The sequence below is a fragment of the Choristoneura fumiferana genome, chromosome 15 (assembly GCF_025370935.1).
Source record: "Choristoneura fumiferana chromosome 15, NRCan_CFum_1, whole genome shotgun sequence".
NCBI classification, from domain to species: domain Eukaryota; kingdom Metazoa; phylum Arthropoda; class Insecta; order Lepidoptera; family Tortricidae; genus Choristoneura; species Choristoneura fumiferana.
In genome coordinates this window covers 15,666,461-15,688,041 of record NC_133486.1, presented here as the reverse complement: position 1 = coordinate 15,688,041, position 21,581 = coordinate 15,666,461, and the positions used below count along the sequence as shown (strand labels likewise).

General features: G+C 38.3%; 1 protein-coding gene and 1 non-coding gene across 2 annotated transcripts in view; one reads left to right on the top strand and one right to left on the bottom strand.

Annotated features, from left to right (window-relative positions):
- Positions 1-21,581, top strand: part of rg (A kinase anchor protein rugose) — a 446,901-nt gene that overhangs the window by 85,078 nt on the left and 340,242 nt on the right. The gene's annotated exons all lie outside the window — the stretch shown is intronic.
- Positions 3,924-3,996, bottom strand: TRNAV-CAC (transfer RNA valine (anticodon CAC)). Its single transcript has one exon. It is a non-coding gene; the product is annotated as a tRNA-Val (tRNA).

Sequence of the window (21,581 nt, the reverse complement as noted above, 5' to 3'; positions counted from 1 at the left end):
TTGTAATGGAGTCGCGGTATTAAAAAAAAATCCCTAACCCCTGAGCTTACAGCCATATTTGGCGAATATTTCAACATGCTAGAATACCAGGAGCGCATAGCTTCGATGGCAGTCGAACAATCCAGCATGCCTGCTGCCTGCATGACTAGCCTTCATGTAACGCGTCACACGTATTTGCAGTGATTGAGTGGATGAAAGGCGCCGTCGGTGAGTTCATTCACCTAAAAACTGTTTCGTGTTTCGCGTTACAAATTGTAAATTATCGAGGCATGGAAGTTCCACTGTCAGATTGGTGCTCCAGTGCCTCCGCTGCCATGCACAGGTACACCCACTTAACGAGATGCCGCGTGTATTTTAAAAAGGCTGTCATGAAAAGGAATTTATCTTTTTTTTTTAATTAATTTAAAAGTATTGTGCGTCAGCTCGAGCCAGCACTTTGTAGTGCTTTGTATTGTAGTGCTTTGCCTCGATATTATGTTTTTGCAGTTTTTATTTTCGCGTACCTAGCGGATAACTTTACAAAAATCTTGCGATAGTGAGTTTCATTAGAGTAGCTATCTGGTATTATGGCATCACTAAACCTTTATCTACAATGAGCTTTACAATTTTATGATACAAACTCGTATAAGCAATCGTTCGTACCGCAGTCCACTCGTAAAGTTGTTACGACTCGCTGTAAACTCGGACGAAAAACTAAACGAATCTAACATCCTTTAGTTTATTGCGTCCTTTCCGCACCGTGACGCGACGCGGCGACGCAGTTTTATTTATAGCTTTAAACTTCTGCTGTCCTGGTCCTTGCAACTGTGAGATTGAAATATTTGCACGAAACAATAGTTGCTATTGAAACGCTTATCTAGTTTTAGTCTAGCTTTCACGAACACTTGTCTAGTGAATGAACGCCAACTTTGTAAAGAACTTGTATAAATGGTAATAATTGGTAACTCGCAAGTTAAATTTCAAACAAAGCGATATATTTTTATTTCCAGGCACACTTATCTTACCTTATCTTAGAAAACTGTAAACCTGTTGAGGTCGCGGGTGAGCAAATTAATTGTTTGTAGTTCATTCAATGTGCTTTAGCGAATAAGCCCATTCGTACTAACCATTTAAATAAATTAGTTGAGCATCGCATACGGAGTGCGGCTTTGCTCCGTCACGCGGTTGTGCGTCGCTTCCGGCTGTTCGCCGACTGACGGTGCCGGACCGGAAGCGGCGTGTGCTCCGGATACGGTCGCGCCGCATGCTGTCAATAAAAAAACGTATATCTACTTAAATTCGGCGATTATACCTATTCTGATGAAAGTACTTGTTTTCTGAATTTGAAATTGAATTTGAAATTTACCGGTAACACATCTTTCCAAATCATCATTTCCCCAAGTAAAAAATGTTGCTTACTCTAAGTAGTAACAATGTATGTAACTTCATCATACTCGTAGATAAATCAGATTATTTATTTGAAAGTCCTTATTTTTCCTATTATTCAAAGATACGTTTTTTTATCTATCTATCTCACTCAAGCATCACCTAGTTCTTGAACCTATCTTCAGCATCTCCAACCATTTCGTTTGATCACGCGGAATGCATGCATGCTTGGATTCAGCAAACACTGAAAGTATCAATTTTCACACCTCTCCTTCAGAAGAGTAACTTTTCCTCCCTGACGTGAGGGAGCAAAGTGCAACTTTTCTGTTCAAGGGTTTTATGTTTTATTGCAAATGCTATTTTTTGAAGTTGATAATTGTAAAGCCACGCCATTTTCTACGCTGGTTGTTCTTTAATAATATTTAGATATTTTTTTTCAAGTTTCTTAATGCTCGGTGTGAAAAGTTGTATGAGCCACTCGAGCGAGAGCAAAATTATTTTCATCTTGGGCGTTAACACTTGAATCCCTCATTACGCTCAGGATTCTACATTAGAATCCCTCGCTACGCTCAGGATTCTATTTTAGAATCCTTCGCTACATTCTGGATTCAATGTACGCCCTCGCCGTAAATACACCATTTTGCTCCCTTGTGACACAAATAACTATTTCACTACCTTCAGGGTTTAATTTATATTATTACATAGTATTCCAACGTGACATCAGCCTAACCTCAGCCTTTCTCTGTTCCCCTGGTAACATAATGGTCCCCGCTGAATAGAAAAGGTTCCATTTTGTCCACGGCTGGCGGAAGCACGGGCCTTATTGATGGCAGGAAACGCCTGGCCGCCGCAGGAAGGCTTGCATTGTGCCGTACCTGCGTTGTCTTGGACTTGTGTGCCGTTTGTCTCTTGCCACATAGCTAGCTAAATTGCCACATTATCTGCTACAAAGACTCTTTGTCAGATATGAGAAATTTTTGTATTCCTTTTGCCTTTGCCTTACAAGACTATCTACTCTCGAAAGTATGCAACTTCTTATCGCATTCAACCAGTTCAATTGCTCTTGACTTGACAGTGTTGTTGACAGAAATGAAGGTTTCTTGGCAGATGAAATATCGCCCGATGGCGTTATTAGTATCGTGAGGTTTGACATTACAGTTTTGCTTGGCTTAGGTATTTAGTTTTTTAACCAATCATAACGTAATAACAAACGTGAGACAAATGTCGAAGTTGTCAAACGGACCTTACCAGCGCCAACTAGCCTGTCTCAGAAATCCTCATTGAGTGAAGCTGTATAATCCTGTATAATTTTTCCTCTCACATTCCTTTAGTGTAGAGCTCTAGGTTGACAGAAAGGCTCGCTGTTGCGGAACTTTTTGCCATTCTGAATAGAATAAGTTGTAGGTATTTTGATGAAACTCCGGGGTGTTTCACAAATTCCGACTCCTTTCCGAAAACTAGTGAAACTCCCTCGATAAAACAATATTGTGCTGGAATATTCAAGTTCATTATTAGGAATGCAGAAGGTGCAGAGTGCTCATTGTACTGTCCCATTGTCGCTCCATCAATATCGCAGCGCGGCCACCTTTGTTCGTCGGCTCGCTTATTTACCTAATTTATACTGAACTGCATCCAGCCATTTGCTTCTGCCATTTGCAGCGATAGCGTTCTACATTGATGGGTTAAAAGCATTATGCGTTACACTGCGGGGCTGTGAAGTTTCTGATCAAAGGACTATTATGTGTTGGCATGGTCTTGGTTTATGTAACTAACAACTCGTGGCTTGAAGTAAATGGTATTCATTATTATTGTCGGTATGGATTTCCGATCACGGGTCCATGGGGACCATTAGAAAGCCGTTCATGGGGCCGACGAAGCCAACATGAAGAGGTTTTTTGTACCATATTATATAAATGAGATGTGCTCAACTATTTAGGTCTATCCTCTAATACATAATGAGGATGTTATAGCAGACAGTCCTCCACAGTTGCCAGATTATTGTCAGGTAGGAAACGACATGGAATGGGCTATGGGGTCGTCACATCCCTACACCTATTATAATGGTTACCTATTCGATTAGAAACATCATCAAAGTCAGTCCAGTTCCCAAAAACGACTTTTTGGTTTTAGCCTGTCTGTAAGATGGAACTTTAAGCTTCCCTGTGTTTCTAGTAGCCTTAGTGGGAAAATCGCATATGGTCTTCCTAACATACATGATTATTTCAAAAACATCGTACTCGATATATTGCTTAAACTCTTTAAACTTATTTAAAAGCAAATGTAATCACTGTGTCTCTGTTTAGACGACACTACAAATCTATTTACATCAAGAAACATTTTGCTGGCAACAGTTTTGTAAATGTTGGGTTTACAATAAAGTCAGCAATGGTGCAGTCCGCTGTATTTATATTTTCTAATGTCGTGTATTTTCTATTTGGCTTGCCACAGTCACACCACTAGGGATGTCTAGTTTCTGCTGAATATATCGATGTTCAAATCTCTATTTGCAAAATAGTTTATTATATTTTTGTCTCAGAATAAAAAAACTAAAAGTTAATTGTTTCCGCCCGGGATCGAACCGGGGGCCTTGTGCGTGTGAAGCACACGTGATAACCACTACACTACGGAAACTTGATATCAACATGACACAATTGCGAGGCACAAGACGAGAAGTCAACTAGAACAAAGTTGCTTTCTCTTATTGTGTGTATGGCCAGATGATTAAGATTATGCTGTCATAAAAAGTAAAAGTAAAGTTTTATTATATAATTTATTCTTTTTGTTTAGATTTTTTGATATTTTGTATTTTTTTAAATTAAGTATTGTATATATTTTTTCAAGACAACATTGCTCTTATTCTCCAGTCGTTATAAGGAGTTAGTTAAATTTACAAATTTTTATACATTTTATTTAACTTCGTAATTTATCATCATCATCATCATCATCCCAGCCTATATACGTCCACTGCTGGGCACTTTATCGTATATTTTTATTTCTTTGCTTCTTTCTAATGTAGAATTGACAAGTTACGTGTTATGTAGAGTAGAATTCTAGTGTCTTTGTTTATGTACCTACAGCCAGCAATAAAGCTTTTTTTTTTAAAAAAGTATTACCTACTATAGAAATGTTATGTAATTTTTACACAAATTTTGTTCAAGTCACTTGCTCTTCTAAAAAGAATCATCTAAACTTAATCTTAAAGAAAGAAAAAAAACTGTGCTTCACGGAGTGACGGCGAATACCGCAATTTCTGAATAAATCTGAACAGTAGTAATCCAACCAGATTATTTACCAACTAATTAAAGAGAATCCCTGTGGGCTAATAAGCCGTAAGCGGTTTCTTTCTAACTCGGTAACGTCTGTTTCGGCCGCGCTCGCTTAGGCACAGTCCCGGCCACTCGAATGCGCCGCGGGAAAGAGGTATTTAATCTGCCTCCATGAAAACCTCGGCGCGGCTGCAAGCAATTATCCTTGAATTTTATTTCACGTTTTTAATTTGTGAAGTTTCTACTTAACTCTTCTTTAAAATGGGATTTAATACGTTCAAGTTCTTGTTTTAATGTCTACGTTTTCACAAAGGATGCTTTATGCTGAAATAGCTCGTTACTTTTTTTGTATATTTCTCTATCACGATTTGTATTTTTGGCGACCGTTTTTTAGGGTTCCGGAGCCAAAATGGCTAAAACGGAACCCTTATAGTTTCGTCATGTCTGTCTGTCTGTCCGTCCGCCGCTTTGCTCAGGGACTATCAATGCTAGAAAGCTGTAGTACTAGTAGTTGCACGAATATGTATGTAAACTATGCCGACAAAATGGTACAATAAAATTTTCAAAAAATATTTTTTTTAGTATACCTACCTCCCATAGACGTAAAGTGGGGGTGTTTTTTTTTCTCATCCAACCTTGTAGTGTGGGGTATCGTTGGATAGGTCTTAAAATCATTAGGGGGTTGCTAAAACGATTTTTCGATTCAGTGATTTGTTTGCTAAATATTCAACTTTAAAGTGCAAATTTTCATTAAAGTCGAGCCCACCCTTCTAAAATCTAAACCGGTGCGTGGAAATTTAAAAAAAAAAACAGAATGGTAGTAAATATACCAAACTTTCAAGGACAACTATAACGGCTTAGTTTGCTTGAGAATTATTGGTAGTTTAAGAGTAAATAGTAGCCTAAGGTATAAAATATACCTAAACTTGGAAGATTCCGTACAAAATACGAAATCCTTAGAAAAATATTACTTATTTGTTTCGTAACGGCCACGGAACCCTATTTTGGGCGTGTCCGACACGTTCTTGGCCGGTTTTTATTTTACTAGAATTGAACACATCAATTGCTTAAAAGCAACAAAATGAAACTAGATTCTCTCTCGTATACGTATGGCTATCCCTGTCACCCTTTTTAGTTTTTGTACCTACAGCAAAATAGGGTGTATTAGCCGCACACATGTAAAACATGCATACATACCTCCGGGTCCCTTACAATAATCTCTTAGTCAGTTCTTGTACCCTGGTGCATGCCAAGAAATGCCATCCTTGATTTACGGTACCTCATCGTCATCAAGAAACTTTTTAAGTTGTAATTGATGCTTGTTACTTTTCGCGTGCCGTCGTTTTGGAGATTTTTTAAAAGTGCTTTTGTTCGATCAAAAAAATGGTCTATATTTCAAAACGGTTAATAGAGCTTTGCAAATTTTTGGACCTGTTATAAATCAAATTCATGTGGCTTCGAAGCTTTATAAATTAGATTTTTGATTTTGTTACTCTCTGCTTATCAGTCTTCATTGTTCGTAGACTGACGTGTCATAAATCAGTGGTGTCGATGTGTCTGCGGCACGTGCCGCTGTGTTTTGACCGTCCGCTCAGGAGATATAACAAGGGCTCACTTCACCAAGTATCGCTCGGGGTGCAAATTAAACACCGGGAATTCAGAAACACCTCTTGTCTCGACAAGCGATCCCATACACGGTCGTCTCGCTTGTTTCCCAAATTAAATTATCGTAAATCCCACCTCATTGGCTGGGATTACACGCATACAAGCGGATGGAGCGGATTACAAGGAGCTCATTAGCTGCCGAATAACTCATTTGCCAGGCGCGGTGATCGATAACTTTCGCTTTTAGAGGTACGAAGGGCGTATTGAGGGGATCGAGTGAATGGTGATTGTGTTTTTAGAGGTTGTGTGATTTGTTTTGCGTTCCGTTGGATGGCTCGTAAAGGTTGCGGAGCTATTTGAAGCTCACGATATTAATGGTTTGTGTGTGACTAACCTTTTTAATTAGTCAACATATAACATATAATTCTCATTGGGCGTTTTTCCATTAGCCGGCCCCGCACGGGCACCGATGCCGGCGCCGGCGCCGTGGCGGTGCGGGAATCAAAAATGTATGAAAATGTATGGCTCGCTTTTCCACTTACCGGAGTTAGCGGGACCCAACGCTGGGGTAGCAAGCTTCCCACTCGGTGCCGGCTCGGCAAAACTGCATGTTGTATATGAATTGTGTTGAAGTCCGTGTCAGTACTGTACCGGCACGTAAGCCGGCATCGACACCGGAGCAGTGAAAAAACGAAGCCCCAGCGCCGGTGCCCGTGCACGGCCATGCCGGTGCCGGGCCGGCTAGTGGAAAAACGCCCACTAATTCTTCAGTACGTTCTGTCGTGAAATTTACTAGGAGTGCAAGAATCTATAGATGGCATTTTAATTAAGCGAATTGCAACAAAGCGTCGTCACCACAAACTATAATTCTCTCTAGACCAATTTCACTTAGCTGCAGCCCTCAAATGACTCTTGTTCACTTTTGCTCCCCCGGTGCAGTTTGTACCGACCAAGTTATGCTCAACGAACTCTTTTTAAAAACTTTGTTCGCCAGTTCGGCAGAACTGTTTGGCGAGTTAGCGAACTGAATTCAGGAAGCTACGGATTGATCAATGCCTTTATTGAGTAACTTGCTTTATTGACGTCCTCCTCTAACTATCCTGACTGAGTGAACTCCGCAAGCGGCGCTTCTGATGACTGCCATTTACCTACCTAGTTTAAAGACTGTTAAATCCGAGTAGCAAAGTAGTTCTGAGTGAATGAGTAATTTATTCTTCAATTTCGGAATCCTTACGTAAGAAAACTAAGTCTTACAATTTAAATTTTGCAATAAAATTGACCTTAAAATCGTATCTATTCTTATCTTCAACGTCTAATGAACTACGACACTGATATTATTTAAGTAGACGTGGTCTTACCTTAGATATTTGAGTTTAATTTCGTTTTATCATACATTAAGTTCTAAATTCGCCCAGGGCTTGTAAACTAACTTCAAAGAGATCAAAATACTAGCAATTTGGAACATTAATTCGGAGTCTGTAACTCTAAACGGGAATATTTTAATTAAATAATCCCTGCAGGCTGTTGGAATAGTTTTGTTTCTAGTCTAGCGTAGTAAATACTTTAAGTATTTTCCCTCCAAGCTTATTGTGAAAGTTAAATAGAAATGTTGACCAAAGAGATTATCGCCGTCGGGATGTAACAATTCTTTTGACCCAATTAGTTCAAATTCAACCTAAAATTGAATAAGCTTTCATGAATCTTTGATACAGTTTAACTGCCTTTACCTAGATTGGCTTGTCATTCGGTTCCGTTCCTGATTTGTCTCAAAACAAGCAAAGTAAAATAAAAGCTTATGAAATTAGAGGTTTCATTGGAGGTTTCCTGAATCGATTGTAGGTAGATTTTTTGACATTAAAGCGTGGTTTTAGGGTTCCGTAGCCAAAATGGCAAAAACGGAACCCTTATAGTTTCGCCATGTCTGTTTGTCTGTCTGTCTCTCCGTCCGCGGCTTTGCTTAGGGACTATTAATACTAGAAAGCTGTAATTTTGCACGAATATATATGAAAACTATGCCGACAAAATTGTATAATAAAAAAAAATAAAAAATTTTTTAGAGTACCTCCCATAGACGTAAAGTAGGGGTGATTTTTTTTTCTCGTCCAACCTTGTAGTGTGGGGTATCGTTGGATAAGTCTTTTAAAACAATGTGGGTGGAAAAATTTGAAAAAAATCAGGATGGTAGTAAGTATATCAAACTTACAAGGAAAACTATAACAGTTAGGTTTTCTCGAGAATTATTAGTAGTTTAAGAGTAAATAGCAGCCTAAGGTATAAAATATACCTAAACTTGAATATTCCGTACAAAATACGAAATCCTTAGAAAATATTACTTAAGGTGACGCATCGCTAAACAATTAATCGAAAACAGAGCGTTTGTACCCCGCAACCCGCTCACACCCCTCTACTTTTTACGCGGCTTGCGTGTCACAGTCGACCGTATGTTACACTGACAGCGCCTAGACAGCGCGCTAAAACAGACAGAGACGTCTTAGAGTTGCCCTTACAACTTTTTTTTAGTTTTTTTGCAAATAACAGTAGATAATGAAATCACGAGTATTTTTAACTGACTTCAAAAAAAGGAGGAGGTTATCAATTCGGTTGTATTTTCTTTTTTTATGTTTGTTACCTCAGAACTCCGTCATTCGTCTAGTAATGCTTTCAATTAGGTCCCATATGCACCAAATCAGGATCTGATGATCGGATCCTAAGGAAATCGAGGGAAGTCTTCAAATATTGTAGGGACACCTATGGTAATTTCGATATATTTAGTAGTAACTTGTGCATTTGCTCTTGAAAATCATCATTTCGTGAAGTGGAACTGATGATGAAGACCACATTTGACCAACCGAGCTACTACTCGATAACAAGTACCTCACGGGTTGAATTTCAATGACTTTAACACAGTTGCTAAGCAATTTAAGTTAATCGTAATGCATATGGTGAAATGGAACGGGTGACGATGCACCAGGACTCCTCAATAATGAAAGTCTCTGCATCGGAAAAAGCATTTTTTTGTAAAAGGTGACGAGCAGTTGACATTAAACTATTGTATCTTAGATCTTTTACACTGAAAGGCGTGAAAAAAAAAATATAACGAATAATTTAACTGACTACAAAAAAACCATGAAAATAATTTTCTACCATTCTGAAGTCGGTGCCTCAGCACGAGCCAGCAGGAGTAATTGAAGCCCAATATACGCGTATAGTATGTAGGTGAGGTAGACGACTATATAGGTCCACTCCTGCTGGCTCGTGCTGAGGCACCGATTTCTGAATGGTAGAAAATTATTTTCATGGTTTTTTGTAGTCGGTTAAATTTTTTATTCTTATGGAACTATTTTACAAAATTTTATTAACTTGCAATATTTGTATTGTGTGTTGTTGTTGTTGTGTTGTTGTTTGTAAAATCTTGCAAGTGAATTTTGACTCACTTCTAGTGGTCTGATTGACTTATGTGGGGTGGATGACAGTGCAAGTACAATCCACAAAAAGCACAGTCGACAAGAGCTTGTATTAAAAATTAAATTTATAGATTTCGCCTGCCACCATATATTGTCCATTTGATAGTAAGTAGGTTGAGACTCATTAGACATAAGAAATCTCGGGCCGTAAATGTAGGCAAGTACTGCAGAGCAAAAAGTAAATAATACAAACATACGGTTTTACAGGTAATTTTTTATATTTATCTTTTTTAATATTAATATTTTACTTATTTACACTTAACACAGTTATTTACTAATTTACATAGGTATTTATATTTTACATTTTACTTATTTATATTAAAAAAATATTATTTACACAAACATTATTAAAAGACAACACAATCATTTATAGCCGTTTGTTAAATTTATTCATTTAGATCTACAAGATCTGCCAATGGCTACAGCCAATAAGTTCTATAAACAGCCCGAAGAGGGCGTTGTTAAACTAGTATATAAGGAGATAACTCTTAGAAATAAAGGCATTTTTTCCGCCATCACCGCCGGCAACGGTCGGCACCAAACAATTAATCTGTATTTTATTCTTCCCAGAATTAAGATTGGTTTTTGGAGTCTTTTTGTATTTTTTTTATTTCAACTCCAAATTTTGTTACTTTTACGATCATCCCGTAAAATCCACATCGAAAATACAAACTGAAACAAAGATCAGAAAAATCAGGAAAGCGCTGGTCTCTTTTTCTGGTTTTTCCGTGCATCTATGTTTGTTTGTATTTTCCCAGAATTACCCAAATTTAACACCGTTATTATTCGGAAACTGACATAACATAATTTGAGTTGTCAACGTTAGCTACACACCGAAAACTCAGATTGCAAGCCTACTCGTACTTGATTTTCAGAAACTAATTTCATTATAGCTAATCTGCAATCAAACGAACACTTATGCTGAGAAAGTTTTACAAGTTCCATTATAATAATAATAATAATAATTTATTTTATTTAAAAAGATAACATAGATCTCATTTTTGTTAGTAGCAATCTTAAAAATAATGTTAGTATTTAAAAACTAAAAACTAAGTTGGATTTTACCCTTAAAATAATTTCGTTTAAAACAGGACAACAAACATGATCAGCTATCATCTTTAAGATGCTGTTTGGGCTGCTCCTTATTCTACTCAGCAGTGACGCTGCTTTTTTGCGCAAATTTGCTGCAAACCCGTCTGTGCGTGATTATAAAATGATTAAAATCAATTATTCGGTGCCCCAAATCTTGATTTTCGGTCTCAATCTGAAACAAACGTTTATTTTACTCTAGATATTGTAAGGGTCAACTTTTTATTTAAGGTTCAACTGTGTTATTTTTAGTACAATACAAATATTCGTAACACCACAGCATCAAAAGTAGCTGCGTATCTTTAAACTTTGTCGTTATACAACAACGTACTTACAGCATACAAATTTGGCAATATAATACGACAAAGTAAAAAAATGATCCGCTACTTTGGGTGCTGACTATACAGTGAAATCACAGTAAAAAAAGGCAAAGTAGAAAAAAGCTGTCTTATATCTTTAAAATTAACCTTTTTAGAACCTAAGTACAAAACAATACAATGATCCGACTCTTTATTGTACACCAAAGTATAAGTACATTCGTTTACTGGCTTTAAGTTAATACAAAACTTACTGATACTTCAGATGCGCATTCTAATACTATGTTGAGAGATGAGTTATTTTTCTCACATTATATTTCTATCTATAATAGAAAAAAAAAAACATTTTTACAAGTTTCAAACCAAAAAATATGATCTTTATTCTGCTCACGTAAAAATTGGCAATAAAAGAAATACTTACTGTAGCTGTAGACCTACATAGTTTCTTCAAGAAGGTCCTTATTATTCTTATCTGCAGTCCTTAAATAAATTTTCTTATTTATAAACTTGAATTTGTTATTAATTATACTATAATTACTATGAAGGTAGGTAGGCGTTTTCAAAAAATAGTGTACCTTTTCTTTCAAAATGTATTAAATTTTTTCATATAAACTTTATGAGTGTATGAAAAAAAAAACGTTACAAAACTGTAATTTTTGATAGGGACTTTTTTTTAAACCATCGGAATCGATTGTACTTTTGATTCTGAGAAGGAAAAACTATATTTTTTCCAAAATTGAAAAAAAAGAATGAATACGCTTTTTTTGTGAAAACGCCCAGGTGGGTACTAAAATCTTACGAGATTAATACATTTTGTAACTGCATACATTGGCGAATTTTCTCGTTTTCTAAAGAAACGAAATTAAAATGAAGCGATATTAACTTCAATCAAGAGTTGATATTCAAAGTAAGTAGATCTTTAAAATTAATATGGATACATACCACTACATACCCTTGCATAAAATCGATTGACATTGTTTTATTTCCACCTAAATTCGAAGACGGCTCCATGACTTTATTCTCAGATCTTTGTTCTAATGATAGCTTCCTGAAAGATAATAATGTATTTTTATTATTTGTGTTACTGCTTATTGAAATGTGAATAGTTTTGTAAGTATAGTCAATGGCTTTTTGTACAAACACTGAATTGCAATAATTAAAGGAATAAAATCGATTTTCTACAGTACCTTTAGATTTCTAAAGTTTAGAAGTTAATGTTTTCGCGTACTTAGGTACTTGCAGTTCACTATTGGTTCACACACATACTTTAGAATATTTTTAACTATTAATTACCTTACCTACCTACCTACTTACCTATCTAAAAAGTAGGTAAGTACTTAGGTATTACCTATTATACTCGTATAAAACTAGAAGCAGATAGGGAATATTACTGCAATGTTCTGCCGTCAGAATGCAGCACTAGCACAAACCGTAATCCAATGCCTTTTAAATGTCCGTAAGATACCAAAATATCACATTATATCAATAAAATTTTTGGAAATATAGCTCTATTGTTACTTTCGATGTAAATATCATATTATTTTGTTAGTATGTCATATGTCATGAACCGTCATGGCGACAAACTAAGAACTGACGTTGTCATGGCGATTTGTTTACGTTTTGTGCCAGCGAACTGTAGAAATATAATGATTACTCACCTTTTCTTAATCATAACCATACATTCATGAATTAAACAACCTTTCTTTTTCCTTTTTGAAGATCCGACATTTTTTTCCCATTTATTGCTCGGTATTATTTTATATGCGATCGATGGCGCGTGGCAGTTCGACTAGCATAGGTCCGTCGCTGACAACGCCGGCGGCGGTCTGAGGCATGCGCTGAGAGGGGACTGGTTTCATAGGGTTTCATACAAAATACGAGCGCGCGCTAGCTTATATTAAAATGTCGTAAGCGACAAAACGGTTTTTGTCGTTTCAACTACAAATTACAATTTAATAAAATAAAATCCAACTTGAATGTTGAAGTATGGGTTAAAACTAATTTAATATGAAAATTTGGAATCTTAATTTGATCTGGGTTGCCTGTAACAAGCAAATCCCTGTCTTACAAGAGGTATCTTTGATATTTTTTCTGTGCTATAAAATTTTACGAATCGTGTTTCGGCAACTTGGAAAACAAAGTCATTGAAATGAAGAATCAGGTTTTCAAATATCACTTTGATATGTTTTGTAATTGCTGAGATAAAACTAGATGTTTTTCACCAAAATGCACAATTCGTCGTCTTAATTTTTTCCCTATTTCGGCGTGCCCGACACGCTCTTGGCCGGTTTTTTATAGCTTAAATTGAATAAAGATAATATTAGCATTGGCTTCGTAATTGTTTACATGTTAGTAACAGTTTTTCCCGATAGCACGGTGGTCGGTGGGTGTCCCCCTCTGGACGGTCGCCATCGTTTATAATCCGGCCATAATATCTGTCGGGCCACAATGCGCTATTGTTCGATAGGCCAGCGTTCGCAAACACTTAGGTATCAGCAGATTACGGGGAAGGGATGATAAACTATGTCCTCGGACGTGGGCTTCGTCTCAAGTTTCTCTAAAGCTACGGTTATAGTGAAAGAGTAAAAGTCTAGAGTAGCATTATACCTGCTGAGCTGGCAACGTTGCATTTTTGTTAGTTTTTGAAAAATTGAATGAAAATTAAAAATGTTTTCTGATAGAACACTTCTTAATATTATATAAGTTTATCTAGATTTTAATAAATTATTAATAATACATTTTATGGCAATCCTTGTTTATTATATTGAATACCTACCTGATTTAATTTAATGAAATAATCTAGCAAGACAATCTCTTTGCTGGCCATGGCCACTATAGCCAGGCAATGTTGTTTGAAATTCCATTACTCCTCTAATTTGAAATTAGAACGAATGTACAATAAATGCTATACAAAGACGTACTTCGCGTTCTGTCATCACGAATATAAGGACGACATTTCCTTGGATATTTGAGAAAATGACTTTTTCTGTCGTATATTGATGAATCTCCCTTTGCTAGAGATCAAGCCCCCCTGACTGCGGGTAGACGACTGTTATACTTTAAAATCTGATTTAACTTAATTCCGGTATCTTCACTCCATTCCTACTGAAGCACAGGGAGGGCACCGAAAATTAATTAAAAAATCTTGTTAAAAGTGCCGGACGTCCATCCTCCGCGACCTTTTCAACTCCGTTGGAGCATCCCATTGGATCCATTCTCCGAGTCAGGTCAAAAAAGTTTATTCGGCTTTATATGGAAACAGACAGAAAATATTTTGATTCTTTTGATAAGTTTTGAGTAGTTTAATCTTCCTGGTTTTGCCAAAGTAAAAAAAACAAGTAACGATCGCTTAGAAATAAAATGAGGACACGCAAAAATGTGCTTTTAATTTTAGGGGCTTTCACCACCTATTGATTAATTATATTTGACGGATAAATGAAGGATAAATGTGATGCCCTCTGTCTATGCGAACAAAACAAACAGAGGCGGCATAATAAATTTAATCAATGAATGGTGAAACAGGGGGTTAGTCTGTTAATATTTCTGCTGCGAAACTGCAAAATGTGGTGTTCCCGCGGCGCCTCTCGTCACTTTGTGCTGTAAACAAAAGGAAATTTGTTTGGTTAAGTAAGGCGATTGGGGTATGGGGTGGTAACTGTCGGTGATATTGACAATATTTTGGTAAATTATCTGCTTATCTTTGCTTTGTCGGTTGCTTTAATCCGTGTCAATATCAGAAAATATATTCGGACGATCCCGACAATCGTGCACCGTTTTGTAGTGCCGATCCGGCGGCGTGTTATCTGAGTTATTCCCGGAGCAAGAGCGCAGCCGTTATCCCGTGCCGGCTGCCGGAGGGTCCGTTCGGTCGGGCCTCGTAACGCGAACGAACACGCGTAATCATAAGACGTTTGATGTATTTAGCCGGGCTCCGTGAATTTGTAATGGGCACTCGACAGGATGGGCGCGTGTTCTTGAATAATAAGTTCCGTAGGCAATGCTCGGGCGGCGATAAAACATCTCCTTTAGGGTTATGGCCGCCTGGTCCCTGAGATCGGTCAATATCGATCCAAAAGATTCACTTGCACGGGAAAAAACAGGGCAGGAGGGTGCGCTAAGCGCTGTCTATTCATCTTAAACGAAAGTTTCCGGGGCAAAAACTACGGAACCCATTAACGGGGGTTTGCACGGGGGCAAGTTTTTGCCCTATTATTATGAGAGGCGTAGTGGCGATGGCGGGGGCGTGGCGACGTGAGAGCAATATGTATTTTTGTAAGTTTGCTCCGTGTGGTCGACTTATGAATATTAATGGGTGCCGCTAGCTGCGCGGGCCGTTAGTCGCGGTTTGCGTTTTCTTTTACGGACAACTTACAGTTTTCGCATAGTTATTCAGCACAAAAATTAGTGAACACATCTTATAGAGCACAGAAAATGAGCTTTTTAGCGTTTATAGCTCCTGTGACGAAACAACACAACTGATGTCATGCAATTTGAACAATAAAATAGTAAAATTGATTTTCTCTGAAGTTAAATAAAGTCATAAAACGGGGGGAGTGAACTGACTTATGCTCTATGCGATCGCCCAATTACATAACATAATCAGTATTTTTCATAAACATATTTTAGCATAAACATTGGTACCTACTTTGATAATCGACCGGACGACGAGCCCCGATGGATCAGCTAGCCCCCTCTGTCAACCATTATGGTCCGTTTTCACTGAAAAATCGAGCCTTATTTAGATAGGCATCTTTGCCGAAACATGAAAAGCATGAAGTTGTTTTTGTAACATTTTTTTTATAATAATAATAATAATAATAATGTCATTTAATTCAGATTATTATCCATAGTTTATTAGTTACAAAGCCTTATTTTTATGTTAGTACTTAAGTTAAATTAAGTACTTAAGTTAAGTTTTATTTCCTTTTTAGGGTTCCGGAGCCAAAATGGCAAAAACGGAACCCTTATAGTTTCGCCATGTGTGTCTGTCTGTCCGTCCGTCCGCCGCTTTGCTCAGGGACTATCAATGCTAGAAAGCTGTAATTTTGCAAGGATATATATGTAAACTATGCCGACGAAATGGTACAATAAAAAAATGAAAAAAAAAAATATTTTTTTAGGGTACATACCTCCCATAGACGTAAAGTGGGGTGATTTTTTTTTCTCATCCAACTCTATAGTGTGGGATATCGTAGGATAGGTCTTTTAAAACCATTAGGGGTTTGTTAAAACGATTTTTCCATTCAGCGATTTGTTTGCGAAATATTCAACTTTAAAGTGGAAATTTTCATTAAAATCGAGCGAATTCAGGATGGTAGTAAGTATATCAAACTTTCAAGGAAAACTATAACGGCTAAGTTTTCTTGAGAATTATTAGTAGTTTAAGGGTAAATAGCAGCTTAAGGTATAAAATATACCTAAACTATGGAAGATTCCTTATAAAATACGAAATTCTTAGAAAAATATTACTTAATTTTTTCGTAATGGCTACGGAACCCTATTTTGGGCGTGTCCGACACGCTCTTGGCCGGTTTTTTGTAAAATAAGAGTACATATAAACAAAAAAATTTTCATTTACTGAAGTTTATAGGAAATTCTCATATAAATTTTACGGACAAAACCGACACTAAGTTTGTATGTCTGATGAATTTTTTAACTTCAGTTAACTTGACTCAACACGTACGCGACCCGACGCATTTTACCGAACACAGCGAGACGACCATAGACCTAATTTGCACTGATGCTCACTTTGTGAATGTGGATGTGAAGCACATTCCCGACCTAGGCAGACATGCATTCATTACGGCCGAGTTGGACATAAAAAAACAAAAACCGACGCCGAGACGTATTACTTACCGACCTCTTAAGGACATTAACTTAAGTGACTTCGACAATGACCTTGAGACTATAAATTGGGACCAAATATTTTTACTTAATGACGTGAATGACATGGTTAGACAATTTAACATACTTATACTCCAACTGTTCGACAAACACGCCCCGTTAAAAACAATCGTGGTGAAGGAGGCATTCAAACCATGGCTAACGAGCAATGTGAAGCTTATGATGCGTCTCAGGGACAAAGCCCACGCCAAATACAAGCGATCCAAGGCCGTTGCTCATAAGCAATACTACCTGGACCTGAAACACCTAGTGATCGCAGCCATCCATTGCGAGAAACGTGCCTACTTCGAACACCACATTAATGACGTTACCGACTCGAAGACTCTCTGGAAAACTTAAAGCGCACTGTCCTTCCAGACTCGCAGACGCAGACTGACCTCCCGACACACTTTAACGACCCCGACTTAATAAACCGCCATTTCTTAAATATACCCGGTAAACCAGCCGCATCCATATCTGATCTGACACGGTTTGAATTTGACAGACACAGTGACAAAACATTTACTCTTTCACCAACAACTACTGGAACTGTGACAAAAATTATGACCGCTATTAAAACGACCGCAAAGGGACATGATTTGATTGCCATTGACATGCTACTTATGACTCTTCCGGTGACCGCTAAGATACTGACATTCATTATTAATAGGAGTATTGAAACTATGACTTTCCCAACTGATTGGAAAATCGCTCAAGTGACCCCGTTACCCAAAAAACCTAACCCTGCTAACCTGTCCGATCTCCGTCCTATTAGTATTCTTCCCTGTGCATCGAAGATAATAGAAAGGGTGGTTTGCGACCAGCTGTCGGAATACTTGGAGAAATACAGCATCCTACCTGAACTACAATCTGGTTTTCGCAAGGGTCGTTCGACAGTTACTGCGTTACTTGATGTAGTCGATAATATTTTGCAGGCTCAGGATGCTGGTAAAAGTACGATTTTAGTGCTTTTAGATTTCTCCAGGGCTTTTGATTGCATTAGCATTCCCTTGCTGTTATCTAAGATGTCGTATTACGGGTTTGACGTCACGACAATAAAGTGGTTTAGCAGTTACTTGACTGACCGTGCGCAGACTGTGGAATTGCGGGGGCCGGGTGGTCGTGCTCTGCGGTCTTCTCTGTGCCCTGTGACACGAGGAGTGCCGCAGGGTTCGATACTGGGTCCTCTGCTCTTTATATTGTACAGTTCTGATATTGTATACAGTATAAAGAGCAGTGGATACCATCTTTACGCGGATGATCTGCAATTGTACGTCTCCTGCACGCCATCGGAAACATCCATCGCCGTGAACGCCATAAACGCAGATCTCGATCGTGTTTCGGCGTGGTCGGAGAGGAACTGTTTAGTTCTCAATCCTGTCAAGTCGAAGTACATTGTTTTTGGCTCGAGACATCAAATTCGTAATACTACTGATGCTCTGACGGTCGGGGATGTTGCCGTCATGGGTAAACCAATAGAACGGGTGGTAGAAGCTAACAACCTTGGCCTCCTTATGGATGGCAAGCTGAGCTTTGAAAACCACATTGTAAAAGTTGTGAGTAACTGCTTCTACCGCCTCAAAGTTCTGTACAATATACGCGATTACCTTAGTGTCAATTTGCGTGTTGACCTTTGTGAATCGCTTATATTGTCCAGATTAAACTATTGTGATGTTGTTTATGACGGCTGCATTGTTGGCCGTTCTAAGAGACTTTTACAGCGAGTGCAGAACGCATGCGCTCGTTTTTGTTTCCGTGTCCCTTCCCGCTCCCACATCACTCCGTATTTGAACGCCGCTAACCTGCTGAACATGCCTGCACGCAGGCGCATGCACCTCGCCACTCTGCTGTTCGGTGTGAGACGCTATAGGACCCCATTATACCTCCACAACAAAATAGTTTGGTCGAGGAGTGAGCGCAGGAGTGCAATGGCTCTTGTGCCTAAACACCGGACCGCGGCATTCCGCGGAAGTTTTAAGTTCGCGGCGTCCAAGTGCTGGAATGATATTCCTCCTCCTATCCAAGGGGCGTCTAGTGGGTACACCTTCAAGCGCAAGCTGAAGGAATACTTATTGACGCTCCAAAAATCCCTTCACTAAACCAGCACTTTGAGTACGCCAGCCTGATGTTTTTGAACAACTTATTTGTCCCTTGTTTTTGTTACTTATATGTTTATTGTAGTTTTTTATTTCTTGTTTACTTACAATAAAATATATTTATATATCTTAATTTTATATATGTGAGTATATTTGTGTATCATTCCGCGAGTCACAGACGGTTCTGACAGAATATCAGCGCTGCAGGCGTTTAACGCCTCAGCATTATGCTGAGTCAGCGGCCGTTTCACTTTTGCGAGGACACACAAAATCATATATTTTAATTTTTGTATTTCTTTTTTTTTTTTTTTATTTTGTGTTTGCTGTTGTTGTTTTTTAGTTTGGTTGTATTTGTGTGTCTTTGTGAACGTGAATAAATGTCTTCTATTTCTATTTCTATTTCTATTTCTATATGATATCTGAAACTAATTGAAACTGCTCCGTCTATCATTTGCAAATTACTTGCGGTCCCACTGCATCCCATCCCAGAAGAGACTAATGGCACTGAACCCGAGTACCAGGAACACATAAAACTAACGCGCGTAAGTAGTTTAATTAACGCAACATGTCAACTTGTTACATCGCTCGTGTACCGCTTATCATTAAATTTGTTTGCCGTCGCACCGTGTTAGGGCAACTGCCACGCATACGTAATGCAATATTCCTATTCATGAGATATTTATCGAAGCGTTGTAGGCTTGACGTCACCGCCGCACACTCGCTGATCTCCTGGTAACACACGCGCTCGTGCAAGCCCACGCTTTCATGCCCTTATTTTCGCAATTTAAAATTTGCATTTGCGTGAAAATTTATTCAATGAAATTGGATTTTAGTCGTTATTTCGCAAAAATTTGCTTATAAAGTTTAGCGTCGCCTGAGTTTACAATTCGAAATGTTATTTTTCACTTCTCATGCTCGTAAAGTTCGCGTTTATGCTGGATCGACATAAAATGACTTTTTATGCACTAGTGCATAAAATAAAATCTTCGTCTAAGACCAAGGTAATCAGGTGTCAACAGCCACAAACAAAGGAGTTTATATATATTACTAGCTTTTACCCGCGGCTTCGCTCGCGTTAACCATTAACATATCAAAGAAGCAAGCAATCAAGCAAGCAAGCCAGCAAGCATGCAAGTGAGCATGTAAGCAAGCATGCAAGCAAGCATGCAAGCAAGCATGTAATTATGCAAAGAATAGTGCAAGCAATCATGCATTCGAGCATGCAAGCAAACATGCATTCAAAGCTGCATTCTAGCATGCAAGCAAGCATGCAAGTGAGCATGTAAAGAAGCATGTAATTATGCAAGGAATAGTGCAAGCAAGCATGCATTCGAGCATGCAAGCAAGCATGCATTCAAAGCTGCATTCTAGCATGCAAGCAAGCATGCAAGCAAGCGTGCAAGTAAGCATGCAAGTCAGCATGCAAGCAAGCATGCAAGTGAGCATGTAAGGAAGCATGTAATTATGCAAGGAATAGTGCAAGCAATCATGCATTCGAGCATGCAAGCAAACATGCATTAAAGCATGCAGCAAGCATGCAAGCAAGCGTGCAAGTAAGCATGCAAGTCAGTATGCAAGCAAGCATGCAAGTAAGCATGTAAGGAAGCATGTAATTATGCAAGGAATAGTGCAAGCAAGCATGAATTCGAGCATGCAAGCAAGCATGCATTCAAAGCTGCATTCAAGCATGCAAGCAAGCATGTAATTTTGCAAGAAATAGTGCTAGTAGTAAGCATGCATTCGAGCATGCAAGCAAACATGCATTCAAGCATGCAAGCAAGCATGCAAGCAAGCATGCAAGCAAGCATGCAAGCAAGCATGAAAGTGAGCATGTAAGTAAGCATGTAATTATGCAAGGAATGTTGCAAGCTCTGCTGCAAGCAAGCATGCATTCAAATCTGCATTCAAGCATGAAAGCAAGCAAGCATGCAAGCAAGCATGCAAGCAAGCATGCAAGCATGCAAGCAAGCAAACAAACATGCAAGCAGGCATGCAAGCAGGCAAACAAATATGCAAGCAGGCATGCAAGCAGGCATGCAAGTGAGCATGTAAGCAAGCATCTAATTATGCAAGGAATAGTGCAAGCAAGCATGCATTCAAGCCAGCATTCAAGCATGCAAGCAAGCGAGCATGCAATAAGCATGCAAGCAAGCATGCAAGCAAGCATGCATTCAATCATGCAAGCAAGCGTGTAAGCAAGCATGTGTTATGCAAGAAATGGTGCAGCAAGCAAGCAAGCAAGCATGCTTTTTAACACATTATTAAAAAAAACGTTTGTGTAATGTGCATTCATAGTCTATGTAGAGAGTCAGCTCAGCGGTTAGAATACAAAAACAAACTTTTGGTCATCCCTTGGGAATGGCAATTTTTTTCGGGATAAAAAATATCCTATTATTTATTCTGGACCTCTAATATGACGTATGCAAAATTTCATAGGAATCGGTGCAGTAGTTACGGCGTGAAAGCGTAACAAACAAACAAACTCACTTTCCCCTT